Source organism: Varroa jacobsoni, unplaced genomic scaffold (genome assembly GCF_002532875.2).
Source record: "Varroa jacobsoni isolate VJ856 unplaced genomic scaffold, vjacob_1.0 scaffold_447, whole genome shotgun sequence".
NCBI classification, from domain to species: domain Eukaryota; kingdom Metazoa; phylum Arthropoda; class Arachnida; order Mesostigmata; family Varroidae; genus Varroa; species Varroa jacobsoni.
In genome coordinates, this window is record NW_019213349.1 from 7,825 (window position 1) to 16,517 (window position 8,693).

General features: G+C 37.6%; 1 long non-coding RNA gene across 1 annotated transcript; it reads left to right on the forward strand.

Annotated features, from left to right (window-relative positions):
• Window positions 1-345: 345 nt before the first annotated feature.
• On the forward strand, window positions 346-5,601 carry LOC111260491 (uncharacterized). The gene is made up of 3 exons (XR_002680366.2): window positions 346-466; window positions 4,526-4,685; window positions 4,918-5,601. It is a non-coding gene; the product is annotated as an uncharacterized LOC111260491 (long non-coding RNA).
• Window positions 5,602-8,693: the final 3,092 nt, after the last annotated feature.

The following is an 8,693-nucleotide window of genomic DNA, read 5'->3' on the forward strand; positions in this document are numbered from 1 at the left end:
TATGAAAAATGGCCGGTACGTTTTCGATATCATAAAATGAATGTAGTAAAACTGGGATAAGCGGTTGAAATAAAAACACAGAAATCGAGAGCAGTATGTTTATCATACAGAGAAACCACTAAACAGTACTGCCTGGAAACAGAACTAAAAAACGATAGGGACAACAATTACTCGAGATAGTTTATTTGATCTAAGACTAATATTAACAATGAGCTTAAAACAGCATAATACCGCTACTATAAGCATAGCGTCCGACTCTACTTAGAAAAAGCTATTTGGAAGCTATCGACAGTTAACGAGCGATTTGTTTGCTTGTCGTTGTGTGCTTGTTTTTCAGCGTCTTCAGTACGGCAATAATTGCGTGCGAGCTTTACGAATATTGGACGAGAACAATATGAAGTCGCCCATCAAGTCTAACTTGACTAACTAAAGGAATGAACTCTTCAAAAGAATCAACAATTAAAGTGTACGTAGTTAGAAGCAGGAACCCTCGTTTCGAACGAGACAAGTACGATGACAATATTATCTAGGGCGCATATGAAAGGCCAGAGTTTCCTGTCCTACCCTAGTGAAACGCCCTTAAGGTCTTGTCCTCGGCCTTATACGATGGTAATTTAGTGAGGCAATGTAAATTAGGCTGGCGGATATGGATGCTTGTTGTGAGTTGACCGATTGTGGTCCGCCGTATTGTTTAATTATAACTAGGCAGTTCCTGGTAGTGTCGTATGAGCTCTGACAGCAGGGTCATGTTTTGACGGAGTTAACTTTTCATGCCGTCTTAATATGTTACACACTTAGCTTTAACTACCTGATTTCTTGTAGTTCACCAAAAAATACTTATTGTAGACCTTATCGTTGAAGGTCCTTTCCTATGGTTGTTTCTTGTCTTAATTTCGATAAAATTGACTCTCGTCAGTGTGCTAACACTCGTTTTAAGGTCTCACGTCTGTCAAAAACTAAACCAGTTATCTAGCGATACATCATTACATATTTCCAATATGAAACACAACAATATTCCAAAAAAGAACTTATTACCTGGGGAAATTATTAGATCTAGTATATGAAATAACAACAGATGCAGCAGCGTAGTGGCAAAACTCATCTATATACACGCCACATAAATCTTTTCGAAATAGATTCACGTAACATATAATACAGGGAGCACGTTAATCCTTCCCACTGCTGTATTTATCAATGCGGTTATTATCGAAGTGTTTTGCCAATAGGCGTGAAGTAGCTTACACAGTACGTGGTCATGCACTGTTCAGCGAAGTGCGACACGACATTCAAGAGTAGTTCATAGCCTTATAAATATGGTACCATTGTTTAGTCCGCTGCGAGTTCTTCTTTCTACTTAAGCGTGCGATAAATCTCAACAACAGGCTATTGCGAAAGAAAAATATACGACTTGACAACGAGATAACAAGGTGATGGAAGGCCGATTATTCAATTGGTGTTTACAATATCGTTGCCTGGAAACAGGCGCACTCGAAGTATTGCGTAATTTATCAGGAGAGAATTTCTATAAATCATGAACATCTAGTTGAATGTATTTTAACGAAAGACACGCCGAGAAATGTTTATTTGTTTACCAATTACGTTCACAAATCCGTTTACGGATGTAACGTAAAGACTGGCTATAGAATTAGCACAAATCGCAAATGGTGAAGACCTGTGACCACACTTAATGAGTTCGACTTCGGATTGATAAAAACAGTTTAGCTATATATAGGTTGCGCAATCCGTGTTGAGCCAACTTTTTTCGTAGTTATAGAAAGGTACCACTTCTGCAAGTAGTGGAATAGTTTCGTTCGAGTTCGTGGCTTCACCGCTGTTAAGGTATTTCCTCTTACGACAACACCTTTATTTCATATGCTTAACAAAAAGTAGACATTGGTATATCTCTGAAGCAGAATACTTTCGTAAACCAGTATTTAATACTGTCTACATACTAACGATATACGAATTGCGTTATATTTTCACATGGTAGAAGCATCTCCCTTTGCGTGATATTATCGATGGCGAACCTCTGACTAACTTCTGTGTAATCCACTGAAATCTTACAAGGTTTTATCTCATTAGCAACGTTTATGTTATAGAAGATTAAGTGCATGTAACACGTGCCCATTCTGCACGAGCTTGCACGTACCCTCAAGCATAATATGACAATGTGTGTGAGCTTCGCTTCGTGCTAGTGCTGCCTCTGTTATGCCAGTTAGTTTCACTATAAACCCGCGCGTTTACGTGAGAAGATAAAGGCGTAGTTCTCTCGTGATTTATTCGTCTTCAGCTCCTGTTTATATTATACTTTATTTACTTTATGTAACGAAGTATCAGCAAACGCTGGAAGCGGAACTGTTATATGTAAATTACTGAACAACAACGAACGCCTTCAATTGAGAGACGGTGAAGAGAGGAACTACATATAGTTTTCTTAGAGAAACCGCATACGCGGGACACTATCTGTAATTGTTAGAATTATCATAAAGTACATATTCATATTTTAGACCACGTTAGTACAAATAGGATACGTAGCTTTACAAAGTTTACAAGCACAACCCTTGTTAGGTTCACGGTATCCTTACGTCTCGCTCATAAGGTGATGGAGCTCGCAAACCTCTATCGAAATCTAGAAACTATCCAACGAAATCGTATTCGTTTTCTTCGCTAATTTCCATGTAGCGTCGGTCATAGTTAAGGTTGAGAAAAGAATTGAAAGATTTAGTTCCAGCATTTTATACCATTGCGCCTGCTTCGATTCCCGGTAAGTTGGAAGCTTCTCTGATCACTTACGTACTTAATATCGCAGTGTCGGTTAATACCAATGGTAAGAACCCAATACTAGTTTCAAGGTGGCCGCCTTGACCCGATCCAAGCTTAACAGGTCCCGAAAGCCAAGCTTTTCCTGGATGCACACAAAGTCGTATACAGTTAAGATACTAATCAGACGTGGTTAGACGTACAAATCTGTACGCATGCATACGATTATGTCTATTCCTAATTATTGATTTTGTACATTCACAAAGTGCACCTCGTCGAGGTTTATCGTTTACGTTAAACTTGATAGTACAACTAGTAGAGGCAAACTTAAAACTCAACCGAATGTTACATGTTCAAATTCATGATGTTATCACAAATATCTGTGATGTTAGCCCTTGGCGGGTATCAACTGCCGATTTTGTGTGACAGATCAGCGAAGGGCGACAAATTTTTAGACAGGCCTCAACGAAGTCCAGAGTTATCAGAGAGCTCGTGAAGTTTGAGAAAAACGATCTTCGACAAACATAAAAATCGGCTTATATAACTGCTAGATCTACTTTTTGTCTATCAGATAAATCACTGATTTGGATTATTTCAACTTATCTGTTGTTAAAGTTGTATGAGGATCGTGTGGTTAACACGTTGGCAAACGTAGTATTCAGTCAATCCAGGTTTTAGTGTTAATATTGCTATTGATTTCCAGATATTAGCTGCGTTATGAATTCAATTGCAAACGGTTGAAGTGTCGATAAGCCTCTATTCTATGCGAACTCTGTCTGCTTAAACAATGGTTTAAATTTTTTATCATCAATTTTATTTATTACAATTATCTATTTGAGTTCTTAGGCACGATCGATGGGTTTATCAAAGAGACCTTTCAATCGGAAGGCCAGTTGTTAGGAAGGCGACAATAGCTGGAGAAATATAAGCAATCGCTTAATGCGTATTACACAAATAACTAACTTGGCTAGCAGACAGAGATCAAAGATGTCGATATGTAAGAAGCCCTTCAATGAACTATTTGTAAAAACCGCTACGGCCATGTTAATATTATGAATAAGGTCGACTTGAATATGGGCAACAGCCTTGCCGTAGGTTGTCGACCCTCGATACGAGAGAGCCTAACGCTTTCTACTTGGAAGTTCCATTAAAAAGTGTTTCAATGCTCTTATTCTTAAGCTTATGTTAAGATCTACAGGTTATACGATTCATGTTTATATCAGAAATATAAGAAGAAATATAGGTAATCGTTTTTATTTTTTCGTTGCTGTAATTATTATTTATTTCGATTGTATCGAAATCACGGTGCATGTTGTTATTACAATGACTATTGTTTGCGTATAAGAAAGTTACGAAATATATACACGAATATATATACCAACCGATCTGCCATATCTTCAGCGCTGTCAATTGCCTTCGTTGTTGCAGGTTGTCAGCATTCTTCGATGTGGCGCAATATTGACCCTTTGTGGAAATATTAAAAGAAATGGTACCCTTTCCCTGAACGATGCTAACACTGTAACAAAAAATAGTTACAATGAACAACAGGTAGTCAAAAACTTATAAACAGGAATTTCGTTTCCGTGACCTTGTCGACGTTCTACGTTTCATCGAACATTGGCTATCTCGTCGAATTGTTGTCTGCTGAAAAAATGCATCCATGCGAAAATTTACCCTCTTACTTCTAAGTCTTGATTAACAAAAAAAAACACGTCAATTATTCTGAAAATAGAAGAGTATTTGTTGGACCTGCATTTTGTTCCAGGTACTTTGTCAATGAGGTTTCAACAGACCGTCGAAACCGTTCGGGGTTAAAAGTTTCAGCTTACTCACAGCGAAAGCTGCCTTCGATTACGTCGTGCCTGTCCAAATAACTCCAAAAGCAATCGGCCGATGATCCGGAAACGGCTGGCGCAGATTGAATCGTTAGTCAGAATAACGCCTCTTTCTTCAAATAGTTTGAGACAAGCATTGGTAGTGCTGTTGCACCCGAACGTCTTCATCACACAATGGGATAGGATTTCTATGAGTAACAGGTTTAATGAAGTCAGGAGTAACTGCTAAAGGCATGTTCTGCAGGATTCTTTTCTTTTATATAGAATTAACATTCCATCGCAAAAGAATCTGCCTAAAATGTGTAACTTTCTCCTGTTACAGATGTTAAGGATTATTACCGTGATCAGACGGGAATCAGAGGAGCATTGTACAGTATCTATTCCTGCGACCTATAAAATGGAACTCACCATCTTCACTGCTCCCGCATACGTGACAGGGCGGACTCTTGCAGTAAATCGAAATATTACGTACCGGTCATTGTAAAAAAGAATGGTCTAATTGATCCTTTATTTAAAACTCCACGCTGCACTATATCTTCTTGGTAGATTTATATGCTGTTTCTGGAAAACATGAATCTATAGCTGCCCAGTAAGGGCAATTATGTCGGTCAATTGTGATATTTTACTTTAATGTAATTTTGTTGCTCCAAACAACCTTTCCCGAAATATGTGCGTCCTATTTACATTTTTCCAGGCACCGTTCGCAATTTTTTTTGGTCTGAACCATCTTTGTTAATAACAGATGCTATTGTTGGAATATATATATATCTCTTTCCCGTTAAAACGTTTTTAAATTCGAAATATGTTACATTTGTAAATGCCAAGCTCACAAATAGATTGCTTTACAGCTTTTTGAAAGGTTTTGAATTTTCCATAATGTTGTCCATGAACATTCTGAACGGTTCACCCCTCAGATATTTCATCTGATTAACTATATATACGATATATATTCTCTGTACTTCTGCTACATCTTCATTTTTCTAACTGTATTCTAAAATAAATTAGAAAGTTTATTTGGGTTCATTCATTATTTCCGACGAATTACATCCTGAAAGCAAGGAATAACCAGGAAGTTATAACTCAAAAAATGTCTGTCTACGATAACTTTTATTAGAATAGCGAAGGTTTTGAAATCGCTTCTCTATCCAATCCAATTAAGATAACCTAGAGATTTGTCTATGTCTATTTATTTTTTTGCTGCAGAGCCTTGGGATCCTTTGGTAAGAGTGAATAGTGATACGCGATGCTGACACGTATATAGCGATAGAATCTCGCCTGATACTCGGAAGGTTGATACTCAGATGAAGGCTGATACTCAGATTTACGTGGAAACTTCGCGAATCCATTTCGGGGCACTCCCTCAAAACGAAAGTTGAATGGGATGATTAGCATGCCTTGCTAACAAACGGGCAACTGCTATTTGCATACAAATTCAGTTGAAAGAAATATTCACATGCACAATTAAAGGAACGTTCCAGAACTGGAGAAAGATCCACAGCGAAATGCTTATATGGAGCCTGTAAAGCGCTCGTGCACGTGTATGCTGTTTTTGAATTGCGTTTGTTCCTCTCAATCTGACTTAGAACTGCCTGCTAAATAAATGAGTATTCTTACTTTGAAAGGGGCGGGAAATGCCGATGATATCGAGGATGACTAAGCACTCGAACTGAGCATCTTGCAACGGAAGGCTTCTTTCATATTAGGCCTGTTACCTATCAACCTATACAGGTCATTCTAGACGTTATTAAGGAACGCTTGCCGTGAGGGCTAGGACGCTTGGTACATCAATGCATTACATTGCTAGCATAAAAAAAACTCTTATAACATGTATAATTGTTATAGGATTATTCTGGTATAGAGATGAGGCACGAATACTGTGAACGAATTTCCTTGTGAATTTCTCCGATTGGGCGTTTCCGACATAAATAGAAGATTGGAGCATAGAATGCTTTTTACTTCAACAGATCATTTTCTAGCGTAATGACCAACTCAGCTCATGGAGGTTTGTTGAGAGCGCAATTCAAATGGACAACAAACGTTCTGCAGTTGCTTTTGATCGTCTTCAGTGACATTGACTCTCTAAATACATGTAAATTACATATGTGTACGAGGGATTCAGAAGACAAATCTCGTTAGGGCTTTATAGGAAAAAAAAATCGGCATATCCCTGCGAATATAAATAATCCATGTCGGTAAAGAAGACACTGTTAAAAATCTATAAACTTTACTATTGCAGAGGTGACTTAAGCGGCTCTGCTTGGACAATCAGGCGATTGGTGGTTGGAGCGCTGCCATCGACGAAATAACGATCGTAATTTATGTAGTTCTAGTAAAGTGCACACAAAAAAGATGTACATTAAAATCATCTATCAGAAAAGCCCGTATGATCGGAAGGCATCGGTTCGGGCATCGTGGCGCATACGCCCATAGCAATGAAGAGATTTCAAGATTTCATTGCATTGACCTTTTCAGTCAGGCTTCGCTTGCATACATAATAGGTACTTGTGAAAGCGTATATCATAATGTAACAGTCGCTTCCACCTGTCACTACCACTGATAATGTTGCTATCTATCGTCAATCTATTTGAATGAAGCAGAAGCTGCGCTAGCGAAGACAAAGTGTCTTCCTTCAAAAACATTTCGACTTTTAACAAAAAGTTTGTACATTTTTTATTACTAGAAAATGTGCTAGTAGTGTCCGCTAAAAGAAGAAAATAACGGGAACAAAAATATCAATGGATAAATCTAAACCTTTAAGTAGTTATTGAAGATTAAGGTTTAGAGATTGGGATATTGCAGTTTGTGAAAAGGCGTTCGCACTACGTAAAACAGCTGATGCATATAAATTTAATCAATGTCAGAAAAACGGACGATGACACAATATATATATATATATATATATATATATATATATATATATAACCGGTGTAGTTTCTTTTGATAGCTTAAGCGCGTACTCTACGCGCTATACTATACAGTAGCATAGTAACGATTCGATCAGGTCCTCCTTATAGGTCTCGTCTAGTCTATTTTCATTTAGTTTGTTTGTGGCTGTTATGAAAAAATTGCCACTTACTCTAGTCAGGGGAAAATAGGGTAACTTTTCTCATGACGACCATCTTATTATTATTTAACAATGAACAAACTTGGAAACCGATTCTCTAGGCGGCCTAAAAAAATCACTTAAAAGTCAGAGTGCAATTACAAACCTTAGCAGCAAGTTATCTAGGCACATATCGGCACGTATATATTTAAATAGTCGTATATTTACTTAAGTTCTCCTTTGCCCGGCAACCTATGTGCCAAGCGTTTGAAATACTGATATAAAATTTTTACTCAGTTTGAATTTGGAATAGAAATGGAATGAAAAACTATTTACTAGAATGTTGTTATCTAATATTTGCCTAATATAAAGTGATAACATGTTTTTTAGGCAAAATTTAATCTTATAAGACTTGTGAAGACCGAAGTGCAATGATACATAGCCAGGGTGGCACAACGTATTTGTTTTCAGTCAGAAGCGCTTTCCTGCATATAGCCATTGTCGCATAAACAGCATAACTTCGCTTATGTCACAATAAATCTGAGTGTATAATACGCCTTGTCTATCTGTGGATTGCGGTTTGTATTAAGCCGCGTCACTTTCTCGAGGGCCGCTCATGTATATCGTTGTTATATACAATAAACAATGAACTTTTGAATTTTTATCTCTTTACGTAGTTCTCTCAAGTTATTACTATTCATTAGGTAATTATAAGTATTAAGACAGAACCATGATTTACTCGAAAAACTAACTTAGGGAATCCGAGTTTTACTTTGCATTTTTTAATAAAAGCGAGGATAAAATATCTACGTCTTTGCTCATGTAAAACGATCTCGTAAATTTCAGGCAGCATTTTAACCTTGTGGAATGGTAAATATGAACCTAATATGAGCAGGTCTTGGAAAGAAAAAAAAAAAGTGGGAACACAAGTGAACTCAACTCTGGTTTCTTTCTTATCGAAAAGGGGGCCTTGGTTTGGGTGTGCCTTCGAGACGCGTTGCCATGGGCCTTATAGCAGAAGGCGACGAGCAAAGGGACTGAGGTCCTTTACCGTT